The sequence below is a fragment of the Myotis daubentonii genome, chromosome 14 (assembly GCF_963259705.1).
Source record: "Myotis daubentonii chromosome 14, mMyoDau2.1, whole genome shotgun sequence".
Lineage (NCBI taxonomy): Eukaryota > Metazoa > Chordata > Mammalia > Chiroptera > Vespertilionidae > Myotis > Myotis daubentonii.
In genome coordinates, this window is record NC_081853.1 from 47,053,396 (window position 1) to 47,070,615 (window position 17,220).

General features: G+C 42.3%; 1 non-coding gene across 1 annotated transcript; it reads right to left on the minus strand.

The window, feature by feature from the left end:
- Positions 1–13,267: 13,267 nt before the first annotated feature.
- Positions 13,268–13,407, minus strand: LOC132215940 (small nucleolar RNA SNORA29). Its single transcript, XR_009448642.1, has one exon. It is a non-coding gene; the product is annotated as a small nucleolar RNA SNORA29 (small nucleolar RNA).
- Positions 13,408–17,220: the final 3,813 nt, after the last annotated feature.

The window sequence follows — 17,220 nt, forward strand, 5'->3', positions numbered from 1 at the left end:
GCTGTGGTTCCTAAGCACTGTGGGTTTAAATTGCATTTATAAGGCTCAACAGTAGGTTTCGGTGTCAGTTTCATTTTATCCTTCATCCTGCTTGATCCCAGTGGTAGACAGTATTTTTTATTCACAATTCTTCCTTCCCTACCCTGAACATGTTTTGCTATGGATACAGCACACACTTCCCCACCTCATTCATATAGGCCTTAGTCTATAGAATGCAGGTGGATATAACATATGCCATGTCTGACTGCAGGTTTTATATGCATTTGTGAAATTTGACTTGATCTCCTGCATTTCTGCCATTTGCCATGAGGAGAGAATGCCCACTTAGACTGACTCCTGGAAGGAGAAACAAGAGGAGCAGACCAACATCTAAGGCCAAGGCAAACCTGGCCAACCTACATGCAGTGCACAGACCAGTGAGAGGAAAATAAATGTCTGTTGTTATAAATCACTGACATTTGGGTGTTATTTGCTATGTAACATTATGATCATGAAGAAATTAATTGTTCCTATAATGCCTACCATGAGCAATCATACGGACTTTGAAATGTGCACTCTGGGTTCCAATTAGTTGGTCCCCATCTTTCCAGTCATTAATCAGATGGAGCAAAGTTTGTGTAATAGACCTATTAGCGCTGAAACCTATATGTTCATGTTGACCACTGTTACCCCAATTTAATAAGTAAACATTTAAAAAAAATAGGAGACCTATTAGCTTGTCTTGAGAATACTAAGGATGTTCTTGAAGGTGGGATTTTTTTTTTTAAGTCTGTATTGATAAACTAGGGACAGATATCCCAGGAGTACTTTTTTTTTTTTTTAATATATTTTATTGAGTTTTTACAGAGAGGAAAGGAGAGAGATAGAGAGTTAGAAACATCGATGAGAGAGAAACATCGACCAGCTGCCTCCTGCACACTCCCCACTGGGGATGTGCCCGCAACCAAGGTACATGCCCTTGACCGGAATCGAACCTGGGACCTTTCAGTCCGCAGGCTGACGCTCTATCCACTGAGCCAAACCGGTTTCGGCCCAGGAGTACTATTACTAGAAAAATCAGTTTACAGAAGAACTTGTATGTTCTCAGTTATGGAAATTTTCAAACATGCATGCTGGCAGCTCCAGAATTTCTATAGAGGTGGGCTAAATAACAATCTGATTGGAAGGGAGGTGGGGTAAGCAAAAAGGCTTGCCATTGCATTTGCTTAAGCACTTCAGTATAATTGAAAAAACTCTCAGTTGGCCATATTAAAGAATTATTTGGAAATAAAAGAATTAGTTGGAGAGGAGCTGATGAAAATTATGTGGAATCCCAAAACCCCACACTCTCAGGTATTCCTTGGCCCATATAGTGCTTATATTAAGTGTTTCTATAAATAAACAGAGAGGGCTGGAAGGATAGACACCAAAATGTTCATGGAAGTCATAAATGAAAGTGAAATGCTGGGTCATCTTTACCCTCTTTTTTCCCCCTTCACCATTTATCCCTCCTATACTCTCTTCCACCTCCATCCCCGCCTCTGCAATCACCACATTTACCTTCTTCTTTGTATTTTCCATATTGTTTTCATCTTTTGCACTGAACCTATATCACTTCTCCCGCCCCGCCCCCCAAAAAGCTATTTTCCACAGAGAAAAAAAAAATCCTCTGACCTCAACTTTTCCCCACAGCTGATTTTAGTCATCTAAATGATGCCTCAAATCCCCCAAATTTCAGTTCTCCCATATGTCTCTCTCTTGCTGTTTCACTTCATTCCTTCTCTGCAGACAACCAAAGTAAAAGAAACCACAATAGGTGTCAAAAGGACCTTGGCCTGAGTGTTGAGATTGTAGGTCCAGCCCTCAACTTGTGTTTAGGACCTCAGCCTCCACATCTGAAAAGGGAGGGATTGGAAGAATTAGGGGTTACGAACTCAAATGCCCAGAGGAGCCAGGGAGGAACAAATGAAAGAGGCATGTGGTCTGGGGGGCCGTTGGAGGCATTGTTGGACTTGGGGACACCAGCCCAGTCTTCTGGAGGCACCACTGCAGGCCTGGGGTTGACAGATCTTTCGACTTGTTGACTGGCTGGATATCTGGCTTTTATATGAAATCTTCTGATTTTTTTAATGTTGGCAAAAAAGTTTTTTTAAACATGTCGTGAATTCCTTGCAGGCCAAATTGACCACACCGATGACGCTATCTGGCAGCTGGTGAGCCAGACTCTGGTTGGGATGCTCTCTAAGGCCCTAGTTTCACTCTAGGGGAGCCTACTCTGGCGCCTCCTAGTGAGCGGGGCTGTCATTCTTCCCTCCAAAGCATTGTGGAAAAGGGCTGTTACAATTAAACAGACCGATTAAGAGGTCATTTATTTGCATGCCGAAAAGTTTATCTTACTAAATGGCCTCTCGGATGTAATTAAAATACACCAAAACGTGATTTACGCACAGCTAATTGGAAATACAGGATTAGGAAAAGTGAGAACATTTATTATTGACCACATTCCAGACTCTGTTCTGTTTTAAAGCATTATTTCATTTAAGCCTCACTGTGATCCCATGAATTAAGTAGTATTACTATTCTGATTTTATTAGATGGGGGAATTGAAGCCCAGAGAGATCATGTAACTTGTACAAAATAACACAGCTAATTGGTGGTGGAGCTGGGGGTTCCAAAGCAGGCAGCCTTAATATAGAAGGGATGCTCTTAAAATAATTACCGTAAATTGAAATTAGGCTCTTCCCTTAAATCCTCGACAGAATGCAGAACTGGTCCCAATTTTGAAGCAAAAATTCCTGGTTAGAATTTTACAGGATTTTACTTTTTTTATTAAAATATCTGGCTACCTGAACAGGATAGGTATTGTCAGATTACACTTGCTCGCAGCAGGGTTTTGCAGCAACTGCTGGAAGAAAAATTGGGTCAAGAGAAGGAAACATGGGCAGAAGAGCTGAATAGCCAATGCCTAGGGCTGCCAGATTTAGCAAATTGAGGTGAGCTTGTTTCCATCTGCGAGAATATACTCAAAGCTATGGATTTCTAAAGCTTTTATTTTTTTAGACAGCACCAGGGGCCTGTTCCCCACCCCACCCCCATAGGTACAGTCTTCACAGAGAGAGCAATGATGTGTTATACCTGCACAGAGGCTCCAGTTTAAACAAGCTGCACAAAGCAGGAGCCAAACCCCTGTAGCGAGTTCCTGTCTCCATAACCAAGACCTCAGTGCGTGATGACCGTCTATGATGATCTAAGTCTTTAGTGATGTTGGGTTCTACCCTTCTTGTATTTCTGGATATTAAAAAACAGCCTGCAGACAAAAAGCATGAACTTGCCTGAGTTTGAATCAGTTCCACCCTTACTAGTTGTGACTTCTTTGTCCCTGAGACATATCGCATCTGCAAAACAGAGATCTTAATACAACCTGCATAATAGGCTTTTGGTGAAGAGTCCTGAGTTCATGCTGCATTTAAACAGTGCTTGGATCCGGCCAGCATGGCTCAGTGGTTGAGCGTCCACCTATGAACCAGGAGGTCACAGTTCTATTCCTGGTCAGGGCACATTCCTGGTTGCAGGCTTGATCCCCAGTGTGGGGTGTGCAGGAGGCAGCCAATCGATGATTCTCTCTCATCATTGATATTTCTATCTCTCTCTCCCTCTCCCTTCATCTCTAAAATCAATAAAAATATATTTTTTTAAATATATTTTATTGATTTTTTTTAAAGAAGAAGGGAGAGGGATAGAGAGTTAGAAACATTGATGAGAGAGAAACATCGATTGGCTGCCTCCCGCACACCCCCCACTGGGGATATGCCACAACCAAGGTACATGCCCCTGACCAGAACCGAACCCAGGACCCCTCAGTCTGCAGGCCGACACTCTATCCCCTGAGCCAAACCAGTCAGGGCAATAAAAATATATTTAAAAAAATAAAACAATGACTCTAACAAGAGACAAAGAAGGGCCCAGCAATTCCACTGCTGGGTATTTCTCTGAAGAAACCTGAAACATTAAGTTGAAAAGACATATACACCCCTATGTTCATTGCAGCATTATTTTTTTTAATATATTCTATTGATTTTTTACAGAGAGGAAGAGAGAGAGACAGAGAGTTAGAAACATCGATGAGAGAGAAACATCGATCAGCTGCCTCCAGCACACCTCCTACTGGGGATGTGCCCGCAACCCAGGTACATGCCCTTGACCGGAATCGAACCCGGGACCCTTCAGTCCCCAGGCTGACGCTCTATTCACTGTGCCAAACCAGTCAGGGCCATTGCAGCATTATTTACAGTAGTCAAGATATGAAAGCAACCTAAGTGACCATCAATAGATGAATGGATATATACAATGAAATGACACAGCCATTAAAAAAAAATGAAATCTTGCCATCTGCAACAACATGGATAAACCTAGAGGGTATTGTGCTAAGTGAAATAAATCAGACAGAGAAAGACAAATGCCATATGATTTCACTTATATGTGGAATCTAAAAAACAAAATAAACAAATAAGCAGAATAGAAACAGACTTACAGATACAGAAAACATTTTGACAGTTGCCAGATGGGAGGAGAGTTGGGGGATGAGTGGAAAGGTGAAGGGATTAGGAAGTTCAAATTGGTAGTTACAGAATAGTCATGGGGATGTAAAGTACAGCATAGGGAATATAGTCAATAATACAATAATTGTGTGTGGTGTCAGATAGGTAGTAGACTTATCAGGGTGATTATAAGTTATATAAATGTCTAATCACTGAATTGTACAGCTGAAACTAATATAATATTGTACATATTACAATGTGTAGTAATTCCAATACTAATTGGAAAAAATAAAAAATTATTAAAAAAATAAAAATAAATTGTCATTGCATATACCTTAGCCCAGTTAAGACTGCTCGATAATAATGATAATAACCAACATTACAGCCGAACCGGTTTGGCTCAGTGGATAGAGCGCCAGCCTGCAGACTCAAGGGTCCCAGGTTCGATTCCAGTCAAGGGCATGTACCTTGGTTGCGCACATCCCCACTGGGGGGCGTGCAGGAGGCAGCTGGTTGATCTCTCTCATCCATGTTTCTAACTCTCTATCCCTCTCCCTTCTCTGTAAAAAAATCAATAAAATATATTTTTTTAAAAAATAACCAACATTACAGAGTTCTTACTAAGTTCCAACCCATATCAAGTGCTTCACATGTATTAACTCATTTAAACAATTAGTTGGATATTACTATTACCACCCCTTCCCATTTTTCAGATGAGGAAACAGGCTTGGAAAGCTGAAGGTAAGGACATAAATAGCCAGGAAGAACTGATGCAGAGAGCCTCAATCAGTGGAGCCCCAATCGCTTGCTTCTGTAGCATTTTATTTCCAGAATTTCCCCTGAGTCACTAGCTTCACCACAAATCTGCACCCACTATCACCAGGACAACAAGAAACGGAAATCAAATGATGGGCTTAATAAAGACTCCGAAAACATTATTTTGTGTTTCCAAAGCTGTACTTCTTCCAATCTATGCCTGAGTGGGGAGGAAGAAATAGTGTTAACCTCTTCATTAGTCTATCCTCCCCGACCAGACTTATCCAGCCTCATAAACAATACATATAATTACACTGAACAATTGTGTGTTTATTTCAATGTCTAGACACAGAGCTTGCATTTGAAAACAAGAGAACAGAAAGGAGAATGCACCCTGCTGTTTTTTAATTCTTTGTGTCAAACTCTTTCTCAGCCTAAATGCCTCTCTTGTGATCAGAAGATATATATTCAGAGTATCAGGACTTTAAAAAAAAAACTTTTTGTAGAGGAATTGGTATTAACTTAGGAGTAAGACAATAATGTATTTAAACAGCTTCTAGTCTGAGTAGGAACAAGTTATTTTAAACCATAGAAGATTGAGAAAATAATGAAAGGATGCTAAAACTATGAGTGAAAATTGATGAGGAATAAGTTATTGATATAGTATCAGTCCCCACAAATTACATATTTATTGTAAAGGGGAAAATAGTCACTTGACAGTGGCAAGACCTGAAGACACCAACTTTACCAAATGATCCTAGTTAGTATCACCAGTATTGGGACAAACGGACATTAGGAAAACTGACATCAGGTGCTTCCTAAAATGATGTAATGCTTAATCTGAATCTAATCAAGAAGAAACGTCAAATAACTCAAATAAAGGACACTTGACAACATAATTGACCTATATTCTTCAAAGGTGTCAAAATGCCATGGAAGACTGAAGAACTCTTTTCAGATGGAAGAAGAGTGAAGTACAATTGAGTGCATTTTAGTATATTCACAGTTGTGCACCCATCGCCACTATCTGACTCCAGGATATTTTTATCTCCCTTAAGAGAAACCTCTATACCAGTGGTTCTCAACCTTCCTAATGCTGTGAACCTTTAATAGAGTTCCTCATGTTGTGGTGACCCCCAATTTCATTGTTACAAATTGAACATAATTAAAGCATAGTGATTAATCACAAAAACAATATGTAATTATAGATGTGTTTTCTGATGGTCTTAGGCGACCCCTGTGAAAGGGTCGTTTGACCCCCAAAGGGTCGCGACCCACAGGTTGAGAACCGCTGCTCTATGCCGTTAGCAGTCACTCGACATTTCCGCTCCCACCAGCCCTTGGCAACAACTAATCTACTTTCTGTATAGATGGATTTGCCTGTTCACGAGTCTCAGTATTGTCTTCTTTTTTATGGCCTAATGCAGTGATGGCGAACCTTTTGAGCTCGGCGTGTCAGCATTTTGAAAAACCCTAACTTAACTCTGGTGCCGTTTCATATATAGAAATTTTTTTATATTTGCAACCATAGTAAAACAAAGGCTTATATTTTTGATATTTATTTTATATATTTAAATGCCATTTAACAAAGAAAGATCAACCAAAAAAATGAGTTCGCGTGTCACCTCTGACACACTTGTCATAGGTTCGCCATCACTGGCCTAATGGCATTATATTATATGGCTATACCACATTTTGTTTATCCATTCATCAATTGACAAACATTTAGGTTGTTGGCATTTTTTGGGTATTATGAACAATGCTGCTGTGAGCATTTATGTATAAGTATTTGGGGTAACATGTTTTCAGTTCTCTTGGTTGTATATCTAGGAGTGGAACTGCTGGCTCATATGATAACTTTGTTTACATTTTTGAGGAACTGCCAAACTGCTTTTGACAGTGGCTGTACTACTTTACGTTTCCCCCAGCGATGTACATTTTAATTTCTTCACATCCTCACCAATATTTGCTATCGTCCATCTTTTTTTATTATTGACATCCTAGTGGGTGTGAAGTTTTGATTTGCATCTCTCTGATGATTAGTGATGTTGAGTATTTTTTCATGTGCTTATTGACCATTTGGATATCCTTCAGTTGTCTTTTGTTGTTGAGTGTCTTTTGATACACAAAAGTTCTTAGTTTTGATGATTTCCAATTTATCTGTTTTTCCTTTGGTTGCTGTGCCAACTCCTTGCCTAATTCAAGCTCACAAAGATTTATGCCTATATTTTCTTCTAAGTTTTATAGTTTTAGCTTCTTTGGATTTTGAAGGCAAAATTATACCATATTGAGTGTGCAGCTCCAACCCACTTGCTGTAAAGAAGCCAGTTTTGAGTGTAGTCCCAGAACAAAAAATGCACAATGCAGCATAATCTATAACAAAAGCATAATATGATAATTAGACTGGATGTCCTTCCGGACGACCTTCCAGATGAAGCCAGGGTTTCAAGGGAAGCCCAGGTCCCAGGTGCCAGAGGGAAGCTGGTGCCGGCAGCCAGGGGAAGGAAGGCATGAATTTTGTGCATCGGGCCTCTTGTATTATAATAACTACTTATGGTGTCAGATGGGTATTAGACTTATTGAGGTGAGCACTTCATAAGTTATATAATTGTCTGATTACTATGTTGTACATCTAAAACTAATATAATATTGTATGTCAATAGTAATTGACAAAACATTTGTAATTAATTTAAAAGAACATAAAAAACTCTGAAGCAAATCCAAGCTGAGGTACATGCCAACCTGCCACTAGGGTGTGTATATGTATTTTATTTCAGAGAGGAAGGGAGAGGGAGAGGGAGATAGAAACTTCAATGATGAGAGAGAATCATTGATTGGCTGCCTCCTGTACACCCTGCACTGGGGATCGAGCCTGCAACCCAGGCATGTGCCCTGACCAGGAATTGAACCATGACCTCCTGGTTCATAGGTAGACACTCAACCACTGAGCCACACTAGTCGGGCCATGTGGGTCTTTTGACTCAGCATAACGTTTGAGTGTTCTTTGGTAAATAAAAGCACCAAAGACTCTGATGAGCCCCAATAGGAAAATCATAGCATAAATAGGTATGTTTTCGGAGAAAAGCCATATCCTCTTCTGCGTTTAACCATTCTCCTTTCAAGAAAGTTTCTGGTTTGCTCCTAAGCCCTGATAGAGATGAATGCTTGACTGTGGAAACTTAAGTAACTGAAAGAACTGGGTGCTCTCTGATAGGTCAACCCGTGAAGTCAGGCATGTGCAGCAGCAATCCGCCTCAAATGGTAGTGGTAGGTTAGAGATCAGATTGGAGCAGGTCTAGAAGGCATGAGCAAGGTGTATATGCAGATGGCTCAGACCTGTTTAGCACCTACTCCTCCTATGATACCCAATCCTGCTGCATTGCAGTCCATCAACCCACCCCCATGGCCTCATGGAGAGCTTCTTATGACAGCTTTAGAGAAAGAAAAGTTCAAATCTGGCTTACAGATAGGTCTGCACAATACGTTGACTAATAGCTGGACAGTGCAAATACAATATATTTCCAGTGTTACATAAAGTTCTATTAGCTCTAGCCAGTTTGGCTCAGTGGATAGAGCATGGGCCTGCAGACCAAAGGATCCCGGGTTAGATTCTGGTCAAGGGCACGTACCTTGGTTTCAGGCTCCTTCTGGGCCCTGGTCAGGCACGTGCAAGAGGCAACCAGTCAATGTGTTTCTCTCACATCAATGCTTCTCTCTATCTTCCCCTCTCTCTCCCACTCTCTCTAAAAGATCAATGGAAAAATATTATCAGGTGAGGATTAACAAACTAAAAACATTTCCAGCATGGCCAGGTGCGGCTCAGCGGTTGAGCATTGACCTATGAACCAGAAGGTCATGCCATGATTCGATACCCGGTCAGGGCACATGCCAAGGTTGTGGGCTTAACCCCCAGTAGGGGGCTCGCAGGAGACAGCCAATCAATGATCCTGTTCCTTCTTCTCTGAAATCAATAAAAATAAATAAATAACAAAGTTCTAGTAGTGCTGGCTCGATTTTGCTGACTGCATTCCTCATGGTATATTTAACATGTTCCTCTGCCCTCTATTTCCTGTAGTTAGATCTAGAGGTTTAATCTGCTTTGAGTTTGGTTTTCTTTTGGTAAGATTACCTCATGGATTATATTGTGTTTTCCAATTAGTAGGCACATAATGACTGGTCGTCTCTCTTAGGATCAAGTGTTGATCAATAATATATCCATTATCCCATTAGGAGTTACAATATAGTGATATTCTAACTTGGTCATTTCTTCTTCATATATTATCTGGAATACTTCTATAAAGAACAGTCCTCTGCATGTACTCTTTGGCTACATAGAGGGACAGTACCAAGTAGAGGGACCAGGACAGCAGCATACATAGCTGATTCTTTACCTTTATTTTCAAGCTTCCCAACTGAGCTTGTTCACTAACATCCTGAAACGGTCACTAAAAAATTTTTGAGCACCACTATAGACTCATGGATTTAAATTTTTTTTTATTCATTGAATTTTTTTTAATCCTCACCTGAGGAGATTGTTCCCCATTAATTTTCAGCGAGAGTGAAAGGAAGGAAGGGAGAGGGGGGAGGGAGAGAGAGAGAGAGAGAGAGAGAGAGAGAGAGAGAGAGAGAGAGAAAGAAAGAAACATCAATGTAAGGGAGACACATTGATTGACGAGCTGTCTCCCTCACTTGCCCCCACCAGGGACAGGGAGCAAGCCTGCTTTGGTCCACGGGCTGATGCTCTAACCAATGAGTAAAACTGGCCGGGCCCATTGCATTTTTTTAATGTTCAGATTGTCTCACATTTGACCAGTGCAACCCCTTCAACTTGGTTTCTGAATCCTTTTGACATCAGCTTCTTGGATAGCTTCCTTGCTAGTTCATATGACAGGATGTTCTGGGCTTATCTTGTACTTTTTTTTGTATTACAAATTTGGAAGCAACCATTTCCCCAAAGAGCCTTTATTTTTCCAGTGGGGAATGGACTTTGAAAGCCACTTTCTGGATGCTAATGGTGCTCATTTTTACTGGGTTTATTTTATCATTGTTTCTAGACCTTTTCAATGGCAGATCTAAGAAATACATAGACAAGGAGGGGGGGAACCTCCATACAAAAATGCACTAGAGATTTGAAAAGATAGTTGATATGTAAACTTGAAGTTGATTTTGCTACTATGGGGGAAGAGACTGCCTGGGCATGAAGCCAGTAGGAAGAACACAAAGGCGAATGATGAAAACAGATGCTCACGTACATTTTTTGAGCAACTATCTGGTCAGTTCCACCTCTGCCTTTTTTAATCATGTGAGCCAATACATTTCCTCTTTGCATAAAATGCTTTAAAATCTTAAGCTAATTTGAGTTGCAACTATAAGAACCTGAATAATAGGGTATCATGCAAGGCTTGGACACTACTCCAAATCCAGATGTCCTGGAGCTGGTTCCTACCAGCTCATAGGGTCCATTGTGCACATCTCTTCCCAACTCTGTCTTCAGTGACATCACATTGGAGGCTTGAAGTTGGCCTTGGTGCGAGTATTTATACCATGGATATTGGCCAGCGTTACAAATCAGAGCTTCTTTCCTGTCTTTAAAAGCTGGTTGCTAAGCATTTATTCAGACACTATTATCATGGCCTCGCCTTTTCCTTAAGCCCTGCTGCAGGGACCACTTGCACACAGGTGTCAACAAGTACCTCACCAAGCTTTTTATTTCCTGCCCTGGCTTCTCTAAACCAGTTCAGCACTTATGAGTGAGGGAAGCTAATGCCCCAGGGAGCAGCCTTTGATTAATAGGGAACAGGCCCTGGGAGATAAATGTTTTTCTCTTTAATTCCCAAGTTGGAAAATTTGACAACATAAACCGGGAGCAAGATCTCAAATGCTCCCCCGAGTTGGACAATTTGGATATGAATTTCATAAGGCTTCTCAGAGGACTGAGCAACCAGTCACCCTTAGTGATATCAACTTGATGATGCATCCTTGTGCTGGCTTTTCCTCCATCCCTGTTTTCACTCATTTCTCCTGGAGTCACATTCCCAAATAAATGGCTTACCCATAAGCTTTAATGGTAAGCTCTCATTTCAGGGGAATCAGGTTAAGATACCCAGTTTCTACAAATATGCTTTATCTCCAGGCTATAGAATTAGCTCAGAGATACACAGTTGTGAAAAATGATATAAACAGAGCCATTTCAAAATGGAGTCAGGGCTGCCATCCCAGAGGAATGACGTTGTAAATTTTACCACTCGAACCGTTGGAATGTTTGAACTGGGCAAATAACATTGAAACAACTATTTGTAAAGCTAACAAGAAAGCCAACATCCTGACTATGAGGACTGAAAATTAGGGACATTCTTTATAATTAGCATCGCCATGTGTAGCAGAAGAACAACTTAGCTCATTTGCACCTATAGAAATTCCTTCCTTCTACTCATGGAATTATTTCCCTTCCCTTTTTCATAAATACTCCTTGCCTGCACCTCATAATCATCAGAACTCTATTTGGGTTTCTGCCTGAATCATTGCTTCCCAAATAGCTATTCTTTGATGGCAAATAAAGATCTGTTGCCTTTCACTTTGGCTTTTTATTTTTAAGGTTATCACAGTAAAAAAAAAAAAAAAAAAAAAAGGAATAAGATTTATTCCAGATTTGTGAAGATCCCCTTCAGAACTCCTTCTCCCATATGTATATTTTCTCTCAAGGCTGCCCACCCCAAATCTCTTTCCACCATCATTTCTTGCAACGTGGTCTTAGTTGAGACTACCCCAGTGTGGTAATCATAGCTACTCTGTCAGCAGACAGCCCCGAGTGGACACAAATGACACATGACAAATTTGGAAGAACACAGGGAGAGAGGGAATTCAGTTGCATTTCCACAAAACCAGAATGTATTTGCATGTCTTTGCACAAGAATAATCTGTTTTGCTATTGGCTGTCTACAGTCTATACCCGTGGTTCTCAACCTTCCTAATGCCGCGACCCTTTAATACAGTTCTTCATGTTGTGGTGACCCCCAATTTCATTGTTACAAATTGAACATAATTGAAACATAGTGATTAATCACAAAAACAATATGTAATAATATACGTGTTTTCCGATGGTCTTAGGCAATCCCTGTGAAAGGGTCATTCGACCCCCAAAGGGTCGCGACCCACAGTTTGAGAACCGCTGTCTATATACTTACAAAAGAGCTCCAAGACTATGAAAGGCACAGATACTCCATAGAATCAGATAACCCAGGAGTGTTTGGATAATGTCTGCCTGTTTTTCTGTTGCTGGCACCTAGTAATCATTTTGCTCCATTTCAATGTCTTTCATATTTTCCCCTACATTCTGTAGTTGAACTTTCTTATTTCACAGGTAAAGAAAAGAAGGCCTAGATGAAAATAGCAGTCATAATATATTTGTCTTTAAGAAGGACAATCATGCCGAGACCGGTTTGGCTCAGTGGATAGAGCGTCGGTCTGCGGACTGAAGGGTCCCAGGTTCGATTCCGGTCAAGGGCATGTATCTGGGTTGCAGGCACATCCCCAGTGGGAGATGTGCGGGAGGCAGCTGATCGGTGTTTCTCTCATCGATGTTTCTAACTCTCTGTCTCTCTCCCTTCCTCTCTGTAAAAAATCAATAAAATATATTTAAAAAAAAAAAAAAAGAAGGACAATCATGTGTGAGGCTCAGGACACTTGCTTCTCATGTCCTCCTTTCATCACTATATTCCTTTATTCCACATGGACTGCGCCTCCTCCCACTTATCTGTGGCTTTCCATTTCCTGATATCATCAACTAGTTAGCTTCCTTTTCACCCTGGGTCCAGGTGACAGTCTAGTTTGTCCAGTGACTTCACATAGTTAACTTCAAGTCACTGCCGTTTTATTTGCCAAATTCTGAATAAAGCAAGATCCTTATGTTGTTTCTGCACTGTGTGTACAAATTGCTATCTACAGATAAACCTGAGGTTTGTGATCAGAAGGAAAGAATTGTTTTGTTGTTGTTGTTGTTTTTGTTCAACCATTTCATATAGGTAGAGGACACAAATAAATCCTCCCTCTTCAAATCATGGTAATTATAATCTACCCCATAAGCATAGCCACTACAATCTATTGTTAGGAGAGTATGTGGTAGTCAAAGGGAAAGAAATCTTTATTTTTAATCCCACAAGCCCAAAGTAGGTTAACACTAAGTCTCTTTTCATACCTTGCTAGTTTCTCACTTTCTGTTTTTCCTCAAAAGGACTAAGCAGAATGCAAACCAGCAGGGGATTTCCTTTTGAGTTAGCAGGGCTGCTGTGTCTTACTAACTAACCTGACTGTCAATCCCCCTTTCCCTACTTTAAAATCCTCTGCATCTTATAATATTCTGCCAGGGGCAACAACCTTCACAGAGTGGCCTGTAGAGTACTGAGGCTTTCACACATATTGCAATAAAGAAAAAATATGCTTTGAATCAAGAATACTAGGAACATGAAATAAGCCAAATGCCATGACAGGAAATCAGATAGCAAGCCTTGTCAGTTTGCAAGTGCACTGGGACCAGATGAAGGGAGAGGTGGCTAGGACCTCCCAGCATTTGCTGCAATAGAGCAAGGGCCAGCTGTGTCCAGGTTTATGAAATACTAGAGGCCTGGTGCATGAAATTTGTGCACTCAGGGGGTGTCCCTCAGCCCAACCTGCGCCCTCTTGCAGTCTGGGAGCCCTCAAACATCTTACAGGCAGGAGAGGCTCCTGCCACCACCACTGCACTCGCCAACCGTGAGTCCAGCTTCTGGCTGAGCGGCACTCCCCCTGTGGGAGTGCATTGACCACCAGGGGGCAGCTCCTGCATGGACTGTCTGCCCCCTGCTGGTCAGTGTGCGTCATAGCAACTGGTCTATTTGCATATTAGCCTTTTATTATACCAGAGGCCCGGTGCACAAAAATTTGTGCACTCGGGGTCGGGGGGGGGGGGGAGAGGGGTCCCTCAGCCTGGCCTGTGCCCTCTCGCAGTTTGGAACCCCTCGGGGGATGTCTACCTCTGGCTTAAGCCCACTCCCCGGGGAGATTGGGCCTAAGCTGGCAATCAGACATCCCTCTGGCAGCCTGGGAGCCCGCGGGGGATGTCCACTTGCTAGTGGGGAGCAGGCCTAAGCTGCAGTCTGACATCCTTAGTGCTGCTGCTGAGGAGGCGGGAGAGGCTCCCACTACCACCGCTGTACTGGCAGCTGGCAGCCTGGCTTGTGGCTGAGCAGAGCTCCCTCTGTGGGAGCGCACTGACCACCAGGGGGCAGCTCCTGCATCGAGCATCTGCGCCCTGGTGGTCAGTGTGTGTTATAGTGACCAGTCATTCCCAGTCTTTCTGCTGTTAGGGTCAGTTTGCATATTAACCTTTTATTATATAGGATAGAGGCCTGGTGCATGGGTGGGGGCTGGCTGGTTTGCCCTGAAGGGTGTCCCGGATCAGGGTGGGGGTCCCGCTGGGGTGCCTGGCCAGCCTGGGTGATGGGTCTTTGCAGGCTGGTCACATCCCTTTCAGGGTGGGGGTCCCCACTGGGGTGCCTGGCCAGCCTGGGTGAGGGGCTGAGGGTCGTTTTCAGGCTGACCAAGCCCCCCGGCAACAGAAGCTCCCAGCCTCTCCTTTTTTTCTTTTATTCTGGGATTTATTTACCTTCTATAATTGAAACTTTGTTGCCTTCAGTGGAGCTCAGAGCAGGCCAGGGCGGGCGGGCGGGAAGCTTGGCTTCCTCCATCACTGGAGCAACCAAGCCTCCTGCTCACTCCAGCTCCGTGGCTGCTGGCCGCCATCTTGGTTGGGTTAATTTGCATATAGCCGCTCTGATTGTTTGGTGGGCGTGGCTTAAGGCGTAGCGAAGGTATGGTCAATTTGCATGTGTGTCTTTTATTAGATTAGATAAGATAGCTGCAATCACCACAGGATGTTCAACAGTAGCAAGGAGCCAGAACAATCAAATCCACAGGAGAAGATATCTTGGTTTATTTCCATTTGCATTACTGCTATAAATAGTGTGGCCTGGACCTTCTTGGACCACTTAAGGAAAAGGATTTGTGATCCTTTTGCTCTCCCTTCCGTCTTATTGATAAATGAAAGGACAAACGTGGAAGGCATACTCCCTATTGGCCAAGTTCTGAGACTAGACAGGCTGGACTGAGGAGGAGACACATGAGATTGGCCTTTTCCTGTGTGGATGGGACAATCTCAAACAAAGAAAGCTGTCATAATGAGCCTACACTCAATGTAGTATAATTTGTGACAGGGTGCCACCTACTGGTCAATGGTAAATTTATGTTTTCAAGTTAGAGGTGTAATACAAGCAAAGTCACAGAGGTCTAAATTGGCGCTGTCCAATACATCTGTAGTGCAAGCCGCATGTGTGAGAATTGTATAGATCCAGGGACCGTGAAGGGCATTTCCGAGACCAGTTTTGAAGCTTAGTGTGATGAGGTCTTAGGACAGGTGGTAGCAATGGAAACCGCAGAAGTTGTGGGAGGCATTTCCTGAATATAGATGGTGAAAGATGATTCTGTTTTGACACTAGATGCCTGCTGCTAAACTGTTCGTCTGGTCTAAGGATCTGTTGGATGATTCAGAGGCTCTGGAGCACTGAGCCTTGTTCTAGGTCCCCAGCTCTGAGTTCAGGAATGTTTTGGACCAGGCTGGATTTACCTGACGTTGGAGAGGGTGATGAATGAAGACTGTTCATGCTGAGGATACTTGAATGGTACCCAATAGTACTGTTGCATACTGTTTAACCCCAGGTTTGATGAGGGTCACTGGCCCAGCTTATGTCCTGGCTGACATAGACACACAGAGGGCTGGGCCTAGGAGGAAGAAGAGTTGAGCTTCCTAAAGGCCTAATGTGACCCAATTTTACTGAGATATTTCCATCTGTAACTCACCCCCACCACTAGCGCACACACCCTTGTGGTGAGATTTTTTTGGTACTGAAGCTAGCATTTTACTCTATCCAAAAAAATGCTGCTGATCATTATGCTGTTTTCTGACTCTGCTCATTTCATTCTGGTTCCCCTAGGTATGTAAAACCTGTTTGATTTACCCAGTGGGGTAATTGGGCTTGGCTTTCTTTCCATTGGAGCCAACTAAGACATTCATCAATACAGCTGACACGCAGTCGGTGAGAAAATGAGGCTCCTAGAAAATTCCCATGTGCCTTGGGCAGACCAACCTCCTCTCTGTTGGAATAAGTTCAAAGAACTTAACTATCATTGATAATGCAGGGACATTTAAAACGGTTGCTTAATTTCACCTCTTAATTTGCAATGGCCCAGAAGTCCTAAACACAAAAAGAACTTGAAACAATTCACAATTAGATTGACAGGTACAGACCTGCCTAATAAACTGGGATTTCCCAAAGAAGGCTGGACTGGAATGAGAGACAGCAGGTTCTGGAAAGAAAAGTCACCATAAGAGAGAACGCCTTTTTAATTACCTGGAGTGTCCACAATCCTAAGGAATTAACTGAAAAACCATTAAAACTAATAACCAGTTCATCGAGGTTGCAGGAATGGGGTGAGTGGATGGGGAAAGATTAACCGAAGAATTTATTTGCATATATGTATAATCCATGGACATAGACAATAGTATGGTGAAGGCCCCGGGTGGGGGGTGGGTGTGGGGTGGAGCAGATCAATGGAGGGAAAAAAGGAGAACATCTGTAATACTTTCAACAATAATTATAAATTTTTAAAAATCAATTATATTACTGCTAGAGGCTCTATGGACGAAATTCGTGCAAGAGTAGGCCTTCGCAGCCCCAGCGCTGCCTCAGCCCTCGCAGCCCCGGCTTCGTCCTGAAGGTAATCTGGAAGGACGTCTGGACAGTCATTCCACTGTTCGGCCATTTGGTCAATTTGCATATTATGCTTTTATTATTATAGATATGTTTGCAATGAACAATCTGAAATACATCTGTGACATGCTACAACATGGATGAAC